This window comes from Columba livia, chromosome 1 (assembly GCF_036013475.1).
Source record: "Columba livia isolate bColLiv1 breed racing homer chromosome 1, bColLiv1.pat.W.v2, whole genome shotgun sequence".
Lineage (NCBI taxonomy): Eukaryota > Metazoa > Chordata > Aves > Columbiformes > Columbidae > Columba > Columba livia.
In genome coordinates, this window is record NC_088602.1 from 134,992,761 (window position 1) to 135,015,433 (window position 22,673).

The 22,673-nt window shown below is 55.7% G+C and overlaps 1 protein-coding gene and 3 pseudogenes across 34 annotated transcripts in view; all 4 read left to right on the forward strand.

The window, feature by feature from the left end:
- The window catches only part of C2CD5 (C2 calcium dependent domain containing 5), a 107,067-nt gene that overhangs the window by 14,146 nt on the left and 70,248 nt on the right, over positions 1 to 22,673 (forward strand). The window lies entirely within an intron of this gene.
- Positions 2,528 to 7,385, forward strand: LOC135578280 (uncharacterized; annotated as a pseudogene).
- On the forward strand, positions 6,561 to 17,467 carry LOC135578281 (uncharacterized; annotated as a pseudogene).
- LOC135578282 (uncharacterized) lies at positions 14,628 to 17,848 on the forward strand (annotated as a pseudogene).

A 22,673-nucleotide genomic window follows, 5' to 3' on the forward strand; every position in this document is an offset into this window, starting at 1 on the left:
GGTTATGGATGGAGGAAATTAGGAGGGCCAAAGACCAAGCAGAGCTGCGCCTGGCCACCGCTGTGGAAGGCAGCAACAGATGCTTCTAGAAATAGGTTAGCAAGAAGAGGAGGACTAAGGAGAACCTCCATCCCCTGATGAATGTGGGGGGAAACGTAGTGACAGAAGTTGAGGAACAGGCTGAGCTACTTAATGCCTCCTTTGCCTCAGCCTTTCGTAGTCAGAAGAGTAGTGTTGCAGGTACCCAGCCCCCTGAGCCAGAAGACAGGCGTGGCGAGCAGAATGAAGCCCCACTTGGACACCCGCTAGTCTGTGGGACCAGACGGGATACACCCAAGAGTGCTGAGGGAGCTGGCGGAAGGGATCACTTGGCCACTTCCCATTGTCTCTCAGCAGTCCTGGCTATCTGGGGAGGTCCTGGTTGACTGGAAGTTGGCCAACTTCACGCCCATATCCAAGAAGGGCTGGAAGGAGGATCCAGGGAACTACAGACGTGTCAGTCTAACCTCGGTGCTGGGGAGGGTCGTGGAAAGATCATCCTGAGTGACATCACACGGCACGTACGAGAAAACCGAGCGACCAGGCCCAGTCAACATGGCTTTATGAAAGCAGGTCCTGTTTGACCCACCTGATCTCCCTCTCTGACAAGGTGAGCCACCTAGTAGGTGAGGCAAAAGCTGTGGATCTTGTGTACTTAAGACTTCAGTAAGGCCTTTGACACCGTACCCCACAGCATTCTCCTGGAGAAGCTGGCAGCTCATGGCCTGGGTGGGTGTACTCTGCAATGGATAAAGAACTGGCTGGATGGCCAGGCCCAAAGAGTTGTGGTGACCGGAAACAAACCCGGTTGGTGGCCCGTCACAGGTGGTATTCCCCAGAGCTCACTGTTGGGCCCCGTTCTGTTTAATCTCTTTATCAATGACCTGGACGAGGGGATTGAGTGCACCCTTAGTCAATTTGCAGATGACACCAAATTGGCTGGGAGTGTTGATCTGCTGGAGGGTAGGAAGGCCATACAGAGGGATCTGGACTGGGTGTATCATTGGGCTGAGGCCAACTGTATGTGGTTTAACAAGACCAAGTGCCGGGTCCTGCGCTTGAGTCGTAACAACAGGGAAGAGTGGCTGGAAAGGTGCCTGGTAGAAAGGGATCTGTGGGTGCTGATTGACAGCCAGCTGAACATGAGGCAGCAGTGTATCGAGACGCCTTGTATCGAGAATAGTGTGGCCAGCAGGACTAGCGAAGCGACTGTCCCCCTGTACTCGGTGCTGGTGAGGCCCCACCTTGAATCCTGTGTTCTGTTTTGGGCCCCTCGCTACAGGAAAGACCTTGAGGTGCTGGAGAGAGTTCAGAGAAGGGCAACGAAACTGGTGAGGGGTCTGGAGCACAAGTCTGACGAGGAGCGGCTGAGGGAACTGGGGCTGTTTAGCCTGGAGAAAAGGAGGCTGAGGGGAGACCTCATTGCTGTCTACAACTCCCTGAAAGGAGGTTGTAGCACGGAGGGTGTTGGTCTCTTCTCCCAAGGAGCAAGCGATAGGACAAGAGAAAATGGACTCAGGTTGTGCCAGGGGAGGTTTAGATTGGATATTAGGAAAAAATTCTAGACGGAAAGGGTTCTCAGGCACTGGGAAGGGCTGCCCAGGGAGGTGGTGGCGTCACCATCCCTGGAGGTGTTTAAAAGGCACTTAGATGAGGTGCTTAGGGACATGGTTTAGTGCCTGAGCTAGGTTATGGTCGCACTCAATGACCCTGAGGGTCTCTTCCAACCAAAACAATTCTATGATTCTGTGATTCCATGACCTCTCTTGGTGGCCTCCCACAGGCTCCTTGTGTCGGGCTGGCGCAACAGCCCAAAGGACACCAGGCCCTCTGCTCCCGTCTCCCCCGGGGCACGGAGCACAAGAGGTGGCGTGTGGCCACGCTCTGGGGGCAGGGCCAAGGGATCCCTAGGGAAAAAAGAGTCCACACAACGCTTGGCAATCAGCAATTCCTTTATGGAGCGCCAGGAGACCGTGTGCAGGCGGCTGGGCCTCCCGTTCCCACCAGCGGGATCTCTGGATGCTTTGCTCCCTCTCAGCCACTGGTGAGCGCGGGGCGCTGCGGCTCTTGCAGGGTGTGAGGTCACTGGGGGGGTCCCTGAGGAACCCCAACCCTCCTGGAACGTTCTTGCCACCGTCTCGTCAAGACCATCCCAGGCATGGGATGAGAAGGGGCTGGAGCCCAGGGCTCATGAGACGAGGTGGCGGGCAGTCCCTGTGCCCAAGGGGTGGCCTTTCTCTTGGGCAAGAAGCATGACAGGCAGGAGCGAGCCCCAGGAGAGGGGCCATCAGACCCAAACACCCTCCTCCTTCTCCCACATTCAGGCATCTTTCAGGACACAGGCCCCCACCTGCCACCTCTGACGTCACAATCGCCACCATTGTGACATCATGCCTGTCACCAGCCACGTCACTGCCCATTGTTCCGGCCCTATAAAAGCGGGGGCCCCTGCAGCTGGCCCACAGTGCGAGGCCCTCAGATACCAAGCATGCTTGGAATGAAGAGGATGCTGAGCAACCAGGTGGGTGGCTGCCCACGCTGGCGGAGGACATGGGAGAGATGGGTTGTGCGACTGGGACCTCCCAGGAGCCTGGGGAAGGCAAAGGAGCAGAGGAGGGAGAGGAACTTTCCCCCTCGTGCCGTGAGAGCCGTTGCCCACGCTCTCACGAATGCCATCATGCAGCGAGCAGCTGTGGGCAGGCAGGGGAACTGCATGGGGCCGCGGCGCTTGCATCTGCTGAGGCCCCGGTGTGACATCCCCGCAAAGGACAAGGTGGAGCCAATGGAGGTGGATCCACCAGACTACGGCGTGGGGCCACTGTCTGTTCAGGCACCACAGGACAGTGAGGAGCCCATGGAGGTGGATCCACCTCAATAACCATCATCCGTGGCGATGGCTCCACCTGCCACGGGGATCATCTGGCATTTCCCCAGCCATCAGGCTCCCGTGCGTGACGTGGTGGCAAACAGCGTCACGGGAGGTCCCGGTCAGCTCCCCACTCCCATCCTCCACACCTTCATAATCAGACAATAAACGACAAGAAAAAAATCTTTTACTCTTTTGTCCAAGCTTACTTGACACCTTGGTGAGTGCATCTGCGCTCCTGTGACACCTCCTGGTCCCTGTCTTTGACTAGGAGGCCCTTTCCATTCCCATGCCCACCTTCCTGCTTTGCTGCTGCCTTACATTCTGGGTGGCTTTTTAAGGCTGCAACATCAATAATTGGATAATAGTTTTTTAAAGGGAGTAAAATGATCCTAGAAATAGCATGGAACCCTAGGTATTTTTGGATTCCAAACTATCAATGTTACCTCAGGGCCAATAGCTATCACTGTACCCTGGAGGTCTAACCAGGTAGTGAGATGGTCCCACTCATGCCTTTGCAGGGAGGTGTACTTGTGTTGCTAAGACAGGAGGTCATGCCCGCATGATCAGGGTGCTGGACTCCCATGGAGTTTCAGAGCTCTCTGGTTCCTGACAGACACCAGGGCACCATCCTGGAACTTTCTCTGGCACCTTAGGCTTTCTTCATGAAGCTTTTTGCTGCCCGACTGGATAGAGGCCACTTGAAAGACAGCAAATCTACATTTTCCTAGTGCTGGAGTGGTTCATGCCACCTCTACTGGTCACGACTTTCTAGAACACCATTTTGGTCAATGCCTGACTGAATACCGAGCCTCAGAGTTTGACCACTGTGTGAGGTGCTGGAGAGAGTTCAGAGAAGGGCAACAAAGCTGGTGAGGGGTGTGGAGCACAAGTGTGATGAGCAATGGCTGAGGGATAAAGGAGTCCAGGAAGGCTGGTCTCTCTTCAAGAAGGTCATCTTAGAGGCACAGGAGCAGGCTGTCCCCGTGTGCCGGAAGGCGGGCCAGCGGGGAAGAAGGCTGGCCTGGCTGAGTAGGGAGCTGCGCCTGGAACGTCAGAATAAAAAGAGAATGAATAAGCTTTGGAAGGAGGGGCAGGCTACTCAAGAGGAACACAAGAATCCTGTGAGGTTATGGATGGAGGAAATTAGGAGGGCCAAAGACCAAGCAGAGCTGCGCCTGGCCACCGCTGTGGAAGGCAGCAACAGATGCTTCTAGAAATAGGTTAGCAAGAAGAGGAGGACTAAGGAGAACCTCCATCCCCTGATGAATGTGGGGGGAAACGTAGTGACAGAAGTTGAGGAACAGGCTGAGCTACTTAATGCCTCCTTTGCCTCAGCCTTTCGTAGTCAGAAGAGTAGTGTTGCAGGTACCCAGCCCCCTGAGCCAGAAGACAGGCGTGGCGAGCAGAATGAAGCCCCCCTTGGACACCCGCTAGTCTGTGGGACCAGACGGGATACACCCAAGAGTGCTGAGGGAGCTGGCGGAAGGGATCACTTGGCCACTTCCCATTGTCTCTCAGCAATCCTGGCTATCTGGGGAGGTCCTGGTTGACTGGAAGTTGGCCAACTTCACGCCCATATCCAAGAAGGGCTGGAAGGAGGATCCAGGGAACTACAGACGTGTCAGTCTAACCTCGGTGCTGGGGAGGGTCGTGGAAAGATCATCCTGAGTGACATCACACGGCACGTACGAGAAAACCGAGCGACCAGGCCCAGTCAACATGGCTTTATGAAAGCAGGTCCTGTTTGACCCACCTGATCTCCCTCTCTGACAAGGTGAGCCACCTAGTAGGTGAGGCAAAAGCTGTGGATCTTGTGTACTTAAGACTTCAGTAAGGCCTTTGACACCGTACCCCACAGCATTCTCCTGGAGAAGCTGGCAGCTCATGGCCTGGGTGGGTGTACTCTGCAATGGATAAAGAACTGGCTGGATGGCCAGGCCCAAAGAGTTGTGGTGACCGGAAACAAACCCGGTTGGTGGCCCATCACAGGTGGTATTCCCCAGAGCTCACTGTTGGGCCCCGTTCTGTTTAATCTCTTTATCAATGACCTGGACGAGGGGATTGAGTGCACCCTTAGTCAATTTGCAGATGACACCAAATTGGCTGGGAGTGTTGATCTGCTGGAGGGTAGGAAGGCCATACAGAGGGATCTGGACTGGCTGTATCATTGGGCTGAGGCCAACTGTATGTGGTTTAACAAGACCAAGTGCCGGGTCCTGCGCTTGAGTCGTAACAACAGGGAAGAGTGGCTGGAAAGGTGCCTGGTAGAAAGGGATCTGTGGGTGCTGATTGACAGCCAGCTGAACATGAGGCAGCAGTGTATCGAGACGCCTTGTATCGAGAATAGTGTGGCCAGCAGGACTAGCGAAGCGACTGTCCCCCTGTACTCAGTGCTGGTGAGGCCCCACCTTGAATCCTGTGTTCTGTTTTGGGCCCCTCGCTACAGGAAAGACCTTGAGGTGCTGGAGAGAGTTCAGAGAAGGGCAACGAAACTGGTGAGGGGTCTGGAGCACAAGTCTGACGAGGAGCGGCTGAGGGAACTGGGGCTGTTTAGCCTGGAGAAAAGGAGGCTGAGGGGAGACCTCATTGCTGTCTACAACTCCCTGAAAGGAGGTTGTAGCACGGAGGGTGTTGGTCTCTTCTCCCAAGGAGCAAGCGATAGGACAAGAGAAAATGGACTCAGGTTGTGCCAGGGGAGGTTTAGATTGGATATTAGGAAAAAATTCTAGACGGAAAGGGTTCTCAGGCACTGGGAAGGGCTGCCCAGGGAGGTGGTGGCGTCACCATCCCTGGAGGTGTTTAAAAGGCACTTAGATGAGGTGCTTAGGGACATGGTTTAGTGCCTGAGCTAGGTTATGGTCGCACTCAATGACCCTGAGGGTCTCTTCCAACCAAAACAATTCTATGATTCTGTGATTCCATGACCTCTCTTGGTGGCCTCCCACAGGCTCCTTGTGTCGGGCTGGCGCAACAGCCCAAAGGACACCAGGCCCTCTGCTCCCGTCTCCCCCGGGGCACGGAGCACAAGAGGTGGCGTGTGGCCACGCTCTGGGGGCAGGGCCAAGGGATCCCTAGGGAAAAAAGAGTCCACACAACGCTTGGCAATCAGCAATTCCTTTATGGAGCGCCAGGAGACCGTGTGCAGGCGGCTGGGCCTCCCGTTCCCACCAGCGGGATCTCTGGATGCTTTGCTCCCTCTCAGCCACTGGTGAGCGCGGGGGGCTGCGGCTCTTGCAGGGTGTGAGGTCACTGGGGGGGTCCCTGAGGAACCCCAACCCTCCTGGAACGTTCTTGCCACCGTCTCGTCAAGACCATCCCAGGCATGGGATGAGAAGGGGCTGGAGCCCAGGGCTCATGAGACGAGGTGGCGGGCAGTCCCTGTGCCCAAGGGGTGTCCTTTCTCTTGGGCAAGAAGCATGACAGGCAGGAGCGAGCCCCAGGAGAGGGGCCATCAGACCCAAACACCCTCCTCCTTCTCCCACATTCAGGCATCTTTCAGGACACAGGCCCCCACCTGCCACCTCTGACGTCACAATCGCCACCATTGTGACATCATGCCTGTCACCAGCCACGTCACTGCCCATTGTTCCGGCCCTATAAAAGCGGGGGCCCCTGCAGCTGGCCCACAGTGCGAGGCCCTCGGATACCAAGCATGCTTGGAATGAAGAGGATGCTGAGCAACCAGGTGGGTGGCTGCCCACGCTGGCGGAGGACATGGGAGAGATGGGTTGTGCGACTGGGACCTCCCAGGAGCCTGGGGAAGGCAAAGGAGCAGAGGAGGGAGAGGAACTTTCCCCCTCGTGCCGTGAGAGCCGTTGCCCACGCTCTCACGAATGCCATCATGCAGCGAGCAGCTGTGGGCAGGCAGGGGAACTGCATGGGGCCGCGGCGCTTGCATCTGCTGAGGCCCCGGTGTGACATCCCCGCAAAGGACAAGGTGGAGCCAATGGAGGTGGATCCACCAGACTACGGCGTGGGGCCACTGTCTGTTCAGGCACCACAGGACAGTGAGGAGCCCATGGAGGTGGATCCACCTCAATAACCATCATCCGTGGCGATGGCTCCACCTGCCACGGGGATCATCTGGCATTTCCCCAGCCATCAGGCTCCCGTGCGTGACGTGGTGGCAAACAGCGTCACGGGAGGTCCCGGTCAGCTCCCCACTCCCATCCTCCACACCTTCATAATCAGACAATAAACGACAAGAAAAAAATCTTTTACTCTTTTGTCCAAGCTTACTTGACACCTTGGTGAGTGCATCTGCGCTCCTGTGACACCTCCTGGTCCCTGTCTTTGACTAGGAGGCCCTTTCCATTCCCATGCCCACCTTCCTGCTTTGCTGCTGCCTTACATTCTGGGTGGCTTTTTAAGGCTGCAACATCAATAATTGGATAATAGTTTTTTAAAGGGAGTAAAATGATCCTAGAAATAGCATGGAACCCTAGGTATTTTTGGATTCCAAACTATCAATGTTACCTCAGGGCCAATAGCTATCACTGTACCCTGGAGGTCTAACCAGGTAGTGAGATGGTCCCACTCATGCCTTTGCAGGGAGGTGTACTCGTGTTGCTAAGACAGGAGGTCATGCCCGCATGATCAGGGTGCTGGACTCCCATGGAGTTTCAGAGCTCTCTGGTTCCTGACAGACACCAGGGCACCATCCTGGAACTTTCTCTGGCACCTTAGGCTTTCTTCATGAAGCTTTTTGCTGCCCGACTGGATAGAGGCCACTTGAAAGACAGCAAATCTACATTTTCCTAGTGCTGGAGTGGTTCATGCCACCTCTACTGGTCACGACTTTCTAGAACACCATTTTGGTCAATGCCTGACTGAATACCGAGCCTCAGAGTTTGACCACTGTGTGAGGTGCTGGAGAGAGTTCAGAGAAGGGCAACAAAGCTGGTGAGGGGTGTGGAGCACAAGTGTGATGAGCAATGGCTGAGGGATAAAGGAGTCCAGGAAGGCTGGTCTCTCTTCAAGAAGGTCATCTTAGAGGCACAGGAGCAGGCTGTCCCCGTGTGCCGGAAGGCGGGCCAGCGGGGAAGAAGGCTGGCCTGGCTGAGTAGGGAGCTGCGCCTGGAACGTCAGAATAAAAAGAGAATGTATAAGCTTTGGAAGGAGGGGCAGGCTACTCAAGAGGAACACAAGAATCCTGTGAGGTTATGGATGGAGGAAATTAGGAGGGCCAAAGACCAAGCAGAGCTGCGCCTGGCCACCGCTGTGGAAGGCAGCAACAGATGCTTCTAGAAATAGGTTAGCAAGAAGAGGAGGACTAAGGAGAACCTCCATCCCCTGATGAATGTGGGGGGAAACGTAGTGACAGAAGTTGAGGAACAGGCTGAGCTACTTAATGCCTCCTTTGCCTCAGCCTTTCGTAGTCAGAAGAGTAGTGTTGCAGGTACCCAGCCCCCTGAGCCAGAAGACAGGCGTGGCGAGCAGAATGAAGCCCCCCTTGGACACCCGCTAGTCTGTGGGACCAGACGGGATACACCCAAGAGTGCTGAGGGAGCTGGCGGAAGGGATCACTTGGCCACTTCCCATTGTCTCTCAGCAATCCTGGCTATCTGGGGAGGTCCTGGTTGACTGGAAGTTGGCCAACTTCACGCCCATATCCAAGAAGGGCTGGAAGGAGGATCCAGGGAACTACAGACGTGTCAGTCTAACCTCGGTGCTGGGGAGGGTCGTGGAAAGATCATCCTGAGTGACATCACACGGCACGTACGAGAAAACCGAGCGACCAGGCCCAGTCAACATGGCTTTATGAAAGCAGGTCCTGTTTGACCCACCTGATCTCCCTCTCTGACAAGGTGAGCCACCTAGTAGGTGAGGCAAAAGCTGTGGATCTTGTGTACTTAAGACTTCAGTAAGGCCTTTGACACCGTACCCCACAGCATTCTCCTGGAGAAGCTGGCAGCTCATGGCCTGGGTGGGTGTACTCTGCAATGGATAAAGAACTGGCTGGATGGCCAGGCCCAAAGAGTTGTGGTGACCGGAAACAAACCCGGTTGGTGGCCCGTCACAGGTGGTATTCCCCAGAGCTCACTGTTGGGCCCCGTTCTGTTTAATCTCTTTATCAATGACCTGGACGAGGGGATTGAGTGCACCCTTAGTCAATTTGCAGATGACACCAAATTGGCTGGGAGTGTTGATCTGCTGGAGGGTAGGAAGGCCATACAGAGGGATCTGGACTGGGTGTATCATTGGGCTGAGGCCAACTGTATGTGGTTTAACAAGACCAAGTGCCGGGTCCTGCGCTTGAGTCGTAACAACAGGGAAGAGTGGCTGGAAAGGTGCCTGGTAGAAAGGGATCTGTGGGTGCTGATTGACAGCCAGCTGAACATGAGGCAGCAGTGTATCGAGACGCCTTGTATCGAGAATAGTGTGGCCAGCAGGACTAGCGAAGCGACTGTCCCCCTGTACTCAGTGCTGGTGAGGCCCCACCTTGAATCCTGTGTTCTGTTTTGGGCCCCTCGCTACAGGAAAGACCTTGAGGTGCTGGAGAGAGTTCAGAGAAGGGCAACGAAACTGGTGAGGGGTCTGGAGCACAAGTCTGACGAGGAGCGGCTGAGGGAACTGGGGCTGTTTAGCCTGGAGAAAAGGAGGCTGAGGGGAGACCTCATTGCTGTCTACAACTCCCTGAAAGGAGGTTGTAGCACGGAGGGTGTTGGTCTCTTCTCCCAAGGAGCAAGCGATAGGACAAGAGAAAATGGACTCAGGTTGTGCCAGGGGAGGTTTAGATTGGATATTAGGAAAAAATTCTAGACGGAAAGGGTTCTCAGGCACTGGGAAGGGCTGCCCAGGGAGGTGGTGGCGTCACCATCCCTGGAGGTGTTTAAAAGGCACTTAGATGAGGTGCTTAGGGACATGGTTTAGTGCCTGAGCTAGGTTATGGTCGCACTCAATGACCCTGAGGGTCTCTTCCAACCAAAACAATTCTATGATTCTGTGATTCCATGACCTCTCTTGGTGGCCTCCCACAGGCTCCTTGTGTCGGGCTGGCGCAACAGCCCAAAGGACACCAGGCCCTCTGCTCCCGTCTCCCCCGGGGCACGGAGCACAAGAGGTGGCGTGTGGCCACGCTCTGGGGGCAGGGCCAAGGGATCCCTAGGGAAAAAAGAGTCCACACAACGCTTGGCAATCAGCAATTCCTTTATGGAGCGCCAGGAGACCGTGTGCAGGCGGCTGGGCCTCCCGTTCCCACCAGCGGGATCTCTGGATGCTTTGCTCCCTCTCAGCCACTGGTGAGCGCGGGGGGCTGCGGCTCTTGCAGGGTGTGAGGTCACTGGGGGGGTCCCTGAGGAACCCCAACCCTCCTGGAACGTTCTTGCCACCGTCTCGTCAAGACCATCCCAGGCATGGGATGAGAAGGGGCTGGAGCCCAGGGCTCATGAGACGAGGTGGCGGGCAGTCCCTGTGCCCAAGGGGTGTCCTTTCTCTTGGGCAAGAAGCATGACAGGCAGGAGCGAGCCCCAGGAGAGGGGCCATCAGACCCAAACACCCTCCTCCTTCTCCCACATTCAGGCATCTTTCAGGACACAGGCCCCCACCTGCCACCTCTGACGTCACAATCGCCACCATTGTGACATCATGCCTGTCACCAGCCACGTCACTGCCCATTGTTCCGGCCCTATAAAAGCGGGGGCCCCTGCAGCTGGCCCACAGTGCGAGGCCCTCGGATACCAAGCATGCTTGGAATGAAGAGGATGCTGAGCAACCAGGTGGGTGGCTGCCCACGCTGGCGGAGGACATGGGAGAGATGGGTTGTGCGACTGGGACCTCCCAGGAGCCTGGGGAAGGCAAAGGAGCAGAGGAGGGAGAGGAACTTTCCCCCTCGTGCCGTGAGAGCCGTTGCCCACGCTCTCACGAATGCCATCATGCAGCGAGCAGCTGTGGGCAGGCAGGGGAACTGCATGGGGCCGCGGCGCTTGCATCTGCTGAGGCCCCGGTGTGACATCCCCGCAAAGGACAAGGTGGAGCCAATGGAGGTGGATCCACCAGACTACGGCGTGGGGCCACTGTCTGTTCAGGCACCACAGGACAGTGAGGAGCCCATGGAGGTGGATCCACCTCAATAACCATCATCCGTGGCGATGGCTCCACCTGCCACGGGGATCATCTGGCATTTCCCCAGCCATCAGGCTCCCGTGCGTGACGTGGTGGCAAACAGCGTCACGGGAGGTCCCGGTCAGCTCCCCACTCCCATCCTCCACACCTTCATAATCAGACAATAAACGACAAGAAAAAAATCTTTTACTCTTTTGTCCAAGCTTACTTGACACCTTGGTGAGTGCATCTGCGCTCCTGTGACACCTCCTGGTCCCTGTCTTTGACTAGGAGGCCCTTTCCATTCCCATGCCCACCTTCCTGCTTTGCTGCTGCCTTACATTCTGGGTGGCTTTTTAAGGCTGCAACATCAATAATTGGATAATAGTTTTTTAAAGGGAGTAAAATGATCCTAGAAATAGCATGGAACCCTAGGTATTTTTGGATTCCAAACTATCAATGTTACCTCAGGGCCAGTAGCTATCACTGTACCCTGGAGGTCTAACCAGGTAGTGAGATGGTCCCACTCATGCCTTTGCAGGGAGGTGTACTTGTGTTGCTAAGACAGGAGGTCATGCCCGCATGATCAGGGTGCTGGACTCCCATGGAGTTTCAGAGCTCTCTGGTTCCTGACAGACACCAGGGCACCATCCTGGAACTTTCTCTGGCACCTTAGGCTTTCTTCATGAAGCTTTTTGCTGCCCGACTGGATAGAGGCCACTTGAAAGACAGCAAATCTACATTTTCCTAGTGCTGGAGTGGTTCATGCCACCTCTACTGGTCACGACTTTCTAGAACACCATTTTGGTCAATGCCTGACTGAATACCGAGCCTCAGAGTTTGACCACTGTGTGAGGTGCTGGAGAGAGTTCAGAGAAGGGCAACAAAGCTGGTGAGGGGTGTGGAGCACAAGTGTGATGAGCAATGGCTGAGGGATAAAGGAGTCCAGGAAGGCTGGTCTCTCTTCAAGAAGGTCATCTTAGAGGCACAGGAGCAGGCTGTCCCCGTGTGCCGGAAGGCGGGCCAGCGGGGAAGAAGGCTGGCCTGGCTGAGTAAGGAGCTGCGCCTGGAACGTCAGAATAAAAAGAGAATGTATAAGCTTTGGAAGGAGGGGCAGGCTACTCAAGAGGAACACAAGAATCCTGTGAGGTTATGGATGGAGGAAATTAGGAGGGCCAAAGACCAAGCAGAGCTGCGCCTGGCCACCGCTGTGGAAGGCAGCAACAGATGCTTCTAGAAATAGGTTAGCAAGAAGAGGAGGACTAAGGAGAACCTCCATCCCCTGATGAATGTGGGGGGAAACGTAGTGACAGAAGTTGAGGAACAGGCTGAGCTACTTAATGCCTCCTTTGCCTCAGCCTTTCGTAGTCAGAAGAGTAGTGTTGCAGGTACCCAGCCCCCTGAGCCAGAAGACAGGCGTGGCGAGCAGAATGAAGCCCCCCTTGGACACCCGCTAGTCTGTGGGACCAGACGGGATACACCCAAGAGTGCTGAGGGAGCTGGCGGAAGGGATCACTTGGCCACTTCCCATTGTCTCTCAGCAATCCTGGCTATCTGGGGAGGTCCTGGTTGACTGGAAGTTGGCCAACTTCACGCCCATATCCAAGAAGGGCTGGAAGGAGGATCCAGGGAACTACAGACGTGTCAGTCTAACCTCGGTGCTGGGGAGGGTCGTGGAAAGATCATCCTGAGTGACATCACACGGCACGTACGAGAAAACCGAGCGACCAGGCCCAGTCAACATGGCTTTATGAAAGCAGGTCCTGTTTGACCCACCTGATCTCCCTCTCTGACAAGGTGAGCCACCTAGTAGGTGAGGCAAAAGCTGTGGATCTTGTGTACTTAAGACTTCAGTAAGGCCTTTGACACCGTACCCCACAGCATTCTCCTGGAGAAGCTGGCAGCTCATGGCCTGGGTGGGTGTACTCTGCAATGGATAAAGAACTGGCTGGATGGCCAGGCCCAAAGAGTTGTGGTGACCGGAAACAAACCCGGTTGGTGGCCCGTCACAGGTGGTATTCCCCAGAGCTCACTGTTGGGCCCCGTTCTGTTTAATCTCTTTATCAATGACCTGGACGAGGGGATTGAGTGCACCCTTAGTCAATTTGCAGATGACACCAAATTGGCTGGGAGTGTTGATCTGCTGGAGGGTAGGAAGGCCATACAGAGGGATCTGGACTGGCTGTATCATTGGGCTGAGGCCAACTGTATGTGGTTTAACAAGACCAAGTGCCGGGTCCTGCGCTTGAGTCGTAACAACAGGGAAGAGTGGCTGGAAAGGTGCCTGGTAGAAAGGGATCTGTGGGTGCTGATTGACAGCCAGCTGAACATGAGGCAGCAGTGTATCGAGACGCCTTGTATCGAGAATAGTGTGGCCAGCAGGACTAGCGAAGCGACTGTCCCCCTGTACTCGGTGCTGGTGAGGCCCCACCTTGAATCCTGTGTTCTGTTTTGGGCCCCTCGCTACAGGAAAGACCTTGAGGTGCTGGAGAGAGTTCAGAGAAGGGCAACGAAACTGGTGAGGGGTCTGGAGCACAAGTCTGACGAGGAGCGGCTGAGGGAACTGGGGCTGTTTAGCCTGGAGAAAAGGAGGCTGAGGGGAGACCTCATTGCTGTCTACAACTCCCTGAAAGGAGGTTGTAGCACGGAGGGTGTTGGTCTCTTCTCCCAAGGAGCAAGCGATAGGACAAGAGAAAATGGACTCAGGTTGTGCCAGGGGAGGTTTAGATTGGATATTAGGAAAAAATTCTAGACGGAAAGGGTTCTCAGGCACTGGGAAGGGCTGCCCAGGGAGGTGGTGGCGTCACCATCCCTGGAGGTGTTTAAAAGGCACTTAGATGAGGTGCTTAGGGACATGGTTTAGTGCCTGAGCTAGGTTATGGTCGCACTCAATGACCCTGAGGGTCTCTTCCAACCAAAACAATTCTATGATTCTGTGATTCCATGACCTCTCTTGGTGGCCTCCCACAGGCTCCTTGTGTCGGGCTGGCGCAACAGCCCAAAGGACACCAGGCCCTCTGCTCCCGTCTCCCCCGGGGCACGGAGCACAAGAGGTGGCGTGTGGCCACGCTCTGGGGGCAGGGCCAAGGGATCCCTAGGGAAAAAAGAGTCCACACAACACTTGGCAGACAGCAATTCCTTTATGGAGCGCCAGGAGACCGTGTGCAGGCGGCTGGGCCTCCCGTTCCCACCAGCGGGATCTCTGGATGCTTTGCTCCCTCTCAGCCACTGGTGAGCGCGGGGGGGCTGCGGCTCTTGCAGGGTGTGAGGTCACTGGGGGGGTCCCTGAGGAACCCCAACCCTCCTGGAACGTTCTTGCCACCGTCTCGTCAAGACCATCCCAGGCATGGGATGAGAAGGGGCTGGAGCCCAGGGCTCATGAGACGAGGTGGCGGGCAGTCCCTGTGCCCAAGGGGTGGCCTTTCTCTTGGGCAAGAAGCATGACAGGCAGGAGCGAGCCCCAGGAGAGGGGCCATCAGACCCAAACACCCTCCTCCTTCTCCCACATTCAGGCATCTTTCAGGACACAGGCCCCCACCTGCCACCTCTGACGTCACAATCGCCACCATTGTGACATCATGCCTGTCACCAGCCACGTCACTGCCCATTGTTCCGGCCCTATAAAAGCGGGGGCCCCTGCAGCTGGCCCACAGTGCGAGGCCCTCGGATACCAAGCATGCTTGGAATGAAGAGGATGCTGAGCAACCAGGTGGGTGGCTGCCCACGCTGGCGGAGGACATGGGAGAGATGGGTTGTGCGACTGGGACCTCCCAGGAGCCTGGGGAAGGCAAAGGAGCAGAGGAGGGAGAGGAACTTTCCCCCTCGTGCCGTGAGAGCCGTTGCCCACGCTCTCACGAATGCCATCATGCAGCGAGCAGCTGTGGGCAGGCAGGGGAACTGCATGGGGCCGCGGCGCTTGCATCTGCTGAGGCCCCGGTGTGACATCCCCGCAAAGGACAAGGTGGAGCCAATGGAGGTGGATCCACCAGACTACGGCGTGGGGCCACTGTCTGTTCAGGCACCACAGGACAGTGAGGAGCCCATGGAGGTGGATCCACCTCAATAACCATCATCCGTGGCGATGGCTCCACCTGCCACGGGGATCATCTGGCATTTCCCCAGCCATCAGGCTCCCGTGCGTGACGTGGTGGCAAACAGCGTCACGGGAGGTCCCGGTCAGCTCCCCACTCCCATCCTCCACACCTTCATAATCAGACAATAAACGACAAGAAAAAAATCTTTTACTCTTTTGTCCAAGCTTACTTGACACCTTGGTGAGTGCATCTGCGCTCCTGTGACACCTCCTGGTCCCTGTCTTTGACTAGGAGGCCCTTTCCATTCCCATGCCCACCTTCCTGCTTTGCTGCTGCCTTACATTCTGGGTGGCTTTTTAAGGCTGCAACATCAATAATTGGATAATAGTTTTTTAAAGGGAGTAAAATGATCCTAGAAATAGCATGGAACCCTAGGTATTTTTGGATTCCAAACTATCAATGTTACCTCAGGGCCAATAGCTATCACTGTACCCTGGAGGTCTAACCAGGTAGTGAGATGGTCCCACTCATGCCTTTGCAGGGAGGTGTACTTGTGTTGCTAAGACAGGAGGTCATGCCCGCATGATCAGGGTGCTGGACTCCCATGGAGTTTCAGAGCTCTCTGGTTCCTGACAGACACCAGGGCACCATCCTGGAACTTTCTCTGGCACCTTAGGCTTTCTTCATGAAGCTTTTTGCTGCCCGACTGGATAGAGGCCACTTGAAAGACAGCAAATCTACATTTTCCTAGTGCTGGAGTGGTTCATGCCACCTCTACTGGTCACGACTTTCTAGAACACCATTTTGGTCAATGCCTGACTGAATACCGAGCCTCAGAGTTTGACCACTGTGTGAGGTGCTGGAGAGAGTTCAGAGAAGGGCAACAAAGCTGGTGAGGGGTGTGGAGCACAAGTGTGATGAGCAATGGCTGAGGGATAAAGGAGTCCAGGAAGGCTGGTCTCTCTTCAAGAAGGTCATCTTAGAGGCACAGGAGCAGGCTGTCCCCGTGTGCCGGAAGGCGGGCCAGCGGGGAAGAAGGCTGGCCTGGCTGAGTAGGGAGCTGCGCCTGGAACGTCAGAATAAAAAGAGAATGTATAAGCTTTGGAAGGAGGGGCAGGCTACTCAAGAGGAACACAAGAATCCTGTGAGGTTATGGATGGAGGAAATTAGGAGGGCCAAAGACCAAGCAGAGCTGCGCCTGGCCACCGCTGTGGAAGGCAGCAACAGATGCTTCTAGAAATAGGTTAGCAAGAAGAGGAGGACTAAGGAGAACCTCCATCCCCTGATGAATGTGGGGGGAAACGTAGTGACAGAAGTTGAGGAACAGGCTGAGCTACTTAATGCCTCCTTTGCCTCAGCCTTTCGTAGTCAGAAGAGTAGTGTTGCAGGTACCCAGCCCCCTGAGCCAGAAGACAGGCGTGGCGAGCAGAATGAAGCCCCCCTTGGACACCCGCTAGTCTGTGGGACCAGACGGGATACACCCAAGAGTGCTGAGGGAGCTGGCGGAAGGGATCACTTGGCCACTTCCCATTGTCTCTCAGCAATCCTGGCTATCTGGGGAGGTCCTGGTTGACTGGAAGTTGGCCAACTTCACGCCCATATCCAAGAAGGGCTGGAAGGAGGATCCAGGGAACTACAGACGTGTCAGTCTAACCTCGGTGCTGGGGAGGGTCGTGGAAAGATCATCCTGAGTGACATCACACGGCACGTACGAGAAAACCGAGCGACCAGGCCCAGTCAACATGGCTTTATGAAAGCAGGTCCTGTTTGACCCACCTGATCTCCCTCTCTGACAAGGTGAGCCACCTAGTAGGTGAGGCAAAAGCTGTGGATCTTGTGTACTTAAGACTTCAGTAAGGCCTTTGACACCGTACCCCACAGCATTCTCCTGGAGAAGCTGGCAGCTCACGGCCTGGGTGGGTGTACTCTGCAATGGATAAAGAACTGGCTGGATGGCCAGGCCCAAAGAGTTGTGGTGACCGGAAACAAACCCGGTTGGTGGCCCGTCACAGGTGGTATTCCCCAGAGCTCACTGTTGGGCCCCGTTCTGTTTAATCTCTTTATCAATGACCTGGACGAGGGGATTGAGTGCACCCTTAGTCAATTTGCAGATGACACCAAATTGGCTGGGAGTGTTGATCTGCTGGAGGGTAGGAAGGCCATACAGAGGGATCTGGACTGGGTGTATCATTGGGCTGAGGCCAACTGTATGTGGTTTAACAAGACCAAGTGCCGGGTCCTGCGCTTGAGTCGTAACAACAGGGAAGAGTGGCTGGAAAGGTGCCTGGTAGAAAGGGATCTGTGGGTGCTGATTGACAGCCAGCTGAACATGAGGCAGCAGTGTATCGAGACGCCTTGTATCGAGAATAGTGTGGCCAGCAGGACTAGCGAAGCGACTGTCCCCCTGTACTCAGTGCTGGTGAGGCCCCACCTTGAATCCTGTGTTCTGTTTTGGGCCCCTCGCTACAGGAAAGACCTTGAGGTGCTGGAGAGAGTTCAGAGAAGGGCAACGAAACTGGTGAGGGGTCTGGAGCACAAGTCTGACGAGGAGCGGCTGAGGGAACTGGGGCTGTTTAGCCTGGAGAAAAGGAGGCTGAGGGGAGACCTCATTGCTGTCTACAACTCCCTGAAAGGAGGTTGTAGCACGGAGGGTGTTGGTCTCTTCTCCCAAGGAGCAAGCGATAGGACAAGAGAAAATGGACTCAGGTTGTGCCAGGGGAGGTTTAGATTGGATATTAGGAAAAAATTCTAGACGGAAAGGGTTCTCAGGCACTGGGAAGGGCTGCCCAGGGAGGTGGTGGCGTCACCATCCCTGGAGGTGTTTAAAAGGCACTTAGATGAGGTGCTTAGGGACATGGTTTAGTGCCTGAGCTAGGTTATGGTCGCACTCAATGACCCTGAGGGTCTCTTCCAACCAAAACAATTCTATGATTCTGTGATTCCATGACCTCTCTTGGTGGCCTCCCACAGGCTCCTTGTGTCGGGCTGGCGCAACAGCCCAAAGGACACCAGGCCCTCTGCTCCTGTCTCCCCCGGGGCACGGAGCACAAGAGGTGGCGTGTGGCCACGCTCTGGGGGCAGGGCCAAGGGATCCCTAGGGAAAAAAGAGTCCACACAACACTTGGCAGACAGCAATTCCTTTATGGAGCGCCAGGAGACCGTGTGCAGGCGGCTGGGCCTCCCGTTCCCACCAGCGGGATCTCTGGATGCTTTGCTCCCTCTCAGCCACTGGTGAGCGCGGGGGGCTGCGGCTCTTGCAGGGTGTGAGGTCACTGGGGGGGTCCCTGAGGAACCCCAACCCTCCTGGAACGTTCTTGCCACCGTCTCGTCAAGACCATCCCAGGCATGGGATGAGAAGGGGCTGGAGCCCAGGGCTCATGAGACGAGGTGGCGGGCAGTCCCTGTGCCCAAGGGGTGTCCTTTCTCTTGGGCAAGAAGCATGACAGGCAGGAGCGAGCCCCAGGAGAGGGGCCATCAGACCCAAACACCCTCCTCCTTCTCCCACATTCAGGCATCTTTCAGGACACAGGCCCCCACCTGCCACCTCTGACGTCACAATCGCCACCATTGTGACATCATGCCTGTCACCAGCCACGTCACTGCCCATTGTTCCGGCCCTATAAAAGCGGGGGCCCCTGCAGCTGGCCCACAGTGCGAGGCCCTCGGATACCAAGCATGCTTGGAATGAAGAGGATGCTGAGCAACCAGGTGGGTGGCTGCCCACGCTGGCGGAGGACATGGGAGAGATGGGTTGTGCGACTGGGACCTCCCAGGAGCCTGGGGAAGGCAAAGGAGCAGAGGAGGGAGAGGAACTTTCCCCCTCGTGCCGTGAGAGCCGTTGCCCACGCTCTCACGAATGCCATCATGCAGCGAGCAGCTGTGGGCAGGCAGGGGAACTGCATGGGGCCGCGGCGCTTGCATCTGCTGAGGCCCCGGTGTGACATCCCCGCAAAGGACAAGGTGGAGCCAATGGAGGTGGATCCACCAGACTACGGCGTGGGGCCACTGTCTGTTCAGGCACCACAGGACAGTGAGGAGCCCATGGAGGTGGATCCACCTCAATAACCATCATCCGTGGCGATGGCTCCACCTGCCACGGGGATCATCTGGCATTTCCCCAGCCATCAGGCTCCCGTGCGTGACGTGGTGGCAAACAGCGTCACGGGAGGTCCCGGTCAGCTCCCCACTCCCATCCTCCACACCTTCATAATCAGACAATAAACGACAAGAAAAAAATCTTTTACTCTTTTGTCCAAGCTTACTTGACACCTTGGTGAGTGCATCTGCGCTCCTGTGACACCTCCTGGTCCCTGTCTTTGACTAGGAGGCCCTTTCCATTCCCATGCCCACCTTCCTGCTTTGCTGCTGCCTTACATTCTGGGTGGCTTTTTAAGGCTGCAACATCAATAATTGGATAATAGTTTTTTAAAGGGAGTAAAATGATCCTAGAAATAGCATGGAACCCTAGGTATTTTTGGATTCCAAACTATCAATGTTACCTCAGGGCCAGTAGCTATCACTGTACCCTGGAGGTCTAACCAGGTAGTGAGATGGTCCCACTCATGCCTTTGCAGGGAGGTGTACTTGTGTTGCTAAGACAGGAGGTCATGCCCGCATGATCAGGGTGCTGGACTCCCATGGAGTTTCAGAGCTCTCTGGTTCCTGACAGACACCAGGGCACCATCCTGGAACTTTCTCTGGCACCTTAGGCTTTCTTCATGAAGCTTTTTGCTGCCCGACTGGATAGAGGCCACTTGAAAGACAGCAAATCTACATTTTCCTAGTGCTGGAGTGGTTCATGCCACCTCTACTGGTCACGACTTTCTAGAACACCATTTTGGTCAATGCCTGACTGAATACCGAGCCTCAGAGTTTGACCACTGTGTGAGGTGCTGGAGAGAGTTCAGAGAAGGGCAACAAAGCTGGTGAGGGGTGTGGAGCACAAGTGTGATGAGCAATGGCTGAGGGATAAAGGAGTCCAGGAAGGCTGGTCTCTCTTCAAGAAGGTCATCTTAGAGGCACAGGAGCAGGCTGTCCCCGTGTGCCGGAAGGCGGGCCAGCGGGGAAGAAGGCTGGCCTGGCTGAGTAGGGAGCTGCGCCTGGAACGTCAGAATAAAAAGAGAATGTATAAGCTTTGGAAGGAGGGGCAGGCTACTCAAGAGGAACACAAGAATCCTGTGAGGTTATGGATGGAGGAAATTAGGAGGGCCAAAGACCAAGCAGAGCTGCGCCTGGCCACCGCTGTGGAAGGCAGCAACAGATGCTTCTAGAAATAGGTTAGCAAGAAGAGGAGGACTAAGGAGAACCTCCATCCCCTGATGAATGTGGGGGGAAACGTAGTGACAGAAGTTGAGGAACAGGCTGAGCTACTTAATGCCTCCTTTGCCTCAGCCTTTCGTAGTCAGAAGAGTAGTGTTGCAGGTACCCAGCCCCCTGAGCCAGAAGACAGGCGTGGCGAGCAGAATGAAGCCCCACTTGGACACCCGCTAGTCTGTGGGACCAGACGGGATACACCCAAGAGTGCTGAGGGAGCTGGCGGAAGGGATCACTTGGCCACTTCCCATTGTCTCTCAGCAATCCTGGCTATCTGGGGAGGTCCTGGTTGACTGGAAGTTGGCCAACTTCACGCCCATATCCAAGAAGGGCTGGAAGGAGGATCCAGGGAACTACAGACGTGTCAGTCTAACCTCGGTGCTGGGGAGGGTCGTGGAAAGATCATCCTGAGTGACATCACACGGCACGTACGAGAAAACCGAGCGACCAGGCCCAGTCAACATGGCTTTATGAAAGCAGGTCCTGTTTGACCCACCTGATCTCCCTCTCTGACAAGGTGAGCCACCTAGTAGGTGAGGCAAAAGCTGTGGATCTTGTGTACTTAAGACTTCAGTAAGGCCTTTGACACCGTACCCCACAGCATTCTCCTGGAGAAGCTGGCAGCTCATGGCCTGGGTGGGTGTACTCTGCAATGGATAAAGAACTGGCTGGATGGCCAGGCCCAAAGAGTTGTGGTGACCGGAAACAAACCCGGTTGGTGGCCCATCACAGGTGGTATTCCCCAGAGCTCACTGTTGGGCCCCGTTCTGTTTAATCTCTTTATCAATGACCTGGACGAGGGGATTGAGTGCACCCTTAGTCAATTTGCAGATGACACCAAATTGGCTGGGAGTGTTGATCTGCTGGAGGGTAGGAAGGCCATACAGAGGGATCTGGACTGGCTGTATCATTGGGCTGAGGCCAACTGTATGTGGTTTAACAAGACCAAGTGCCGGGTCCTGCGCTTGAGTCGTAACAACAGGGAAGAGTGGCTGGAAAGGTGCCTGGTAGAAAGGGATCTGTGGGTGCTGATTGACAGCCAGCTGAACATGAGGCAGCAGTGTATCGAGACGCCTTGTATCGAGAATAGTGTGGCCAGCAGGACTAGCGAAGCGACTGTCCCCCTGTACTCGGTGCTGGTGAGGCCCCACCTTGAATCCTGTGTTCTGTTTTGGGCCCCTCGCTACAGGAAAGACCTTGAGGTGCTGGAGAGAGTTCAGAGAAGGGCAACGAAACTGGTGAGGGGTCTGGAGCACAAGTCTGACGAGGAGCGGCTGAGGGAACTGGGGCTGTTTAGCCTGGAGAAAAGGAGGCTGAGGGGAGACCTCATTGCTGTCTACAACTCCCTGAAAGGAGGTTGTAGCACGGAGGGTGTTGGTCTCTTCTCCCAAGGAGCAAGCGATAGGACAAGAGAAAATGGACTCAGGTTGTGCCAGGGGAGGTTTAGATTGGATATTAGGAAAAAATTCTAGACGGAAAGGGTTCTCAGGCACTGGGAAGGGCTGCCCAGGGAGGTGGTGGCGTCACCATCCCTGGAGGTGTTTAAAAGGCACTTAGATGAGGTGCTTAGGGACATGGTTTAGTGCCTGAGCTAGGTTATGGTCGCACTCAATGACCCTGAGGGTCTCTTCCAACCAAAACAATTCTATGATTCTGTGATTCCATGACCTCTCTTGGTGGCCTCCCACAGGCTCCTTGTGTCGGGCTGGCGCAACAGCCCAAAGGACACCAGGCCCTCTGCTCCTGTCTCCCCCGGGGCACGGAGCACAAGAGGTGGCGTGTGGCCACGCTCTGGGGGCAGGGCCAAGGGATCCCTAGGGAAAAAAGAGTCCACACAACACTTGGCAGACAGCAATTCCTTTATGGAGCGCCAGGAGACCGTGTGCAGGCGGCTGGGCCTCCCGTTCCCACCAGCGGGATCTCTGGATGCTTTGCTCCCTCTCAGCCACTGGTGAGCGCGGGGGGCTGCGGCTCTTGCAGGGTGTGAGGTCACTGGGGGGGTCCCTGAGGAACCCCAACCCTCCTGGAACGTTCTTGCCACCGTCTCGTCAAGACCATCCCAGGCATGGGATGAGAAGGGGCTGGAGCCCAGGGCTCATGAGACGAGGTGGCGGGCAGTCCCTGTGCCCAAGGGGTGTCCTTTCTCTTGGGCAAGAAGCATGACAGGCAGGAGCGAGCCCCAGGAGAGGGGCCATCAGACCCAAACACCCTCCTCCTTCTCCCACATTCAGGCATCTTTCAGGGCACAGGCCCCCACCTGCCACCTCTGACGTCACAATCGCCACCATTGTGACATCATGCCTGTCACCAGCCACGTCACTGCCCATTGTTCCGGCCCTATAAAAGCGGGGGCCCCTGCAGCTGGCCCACAGTGC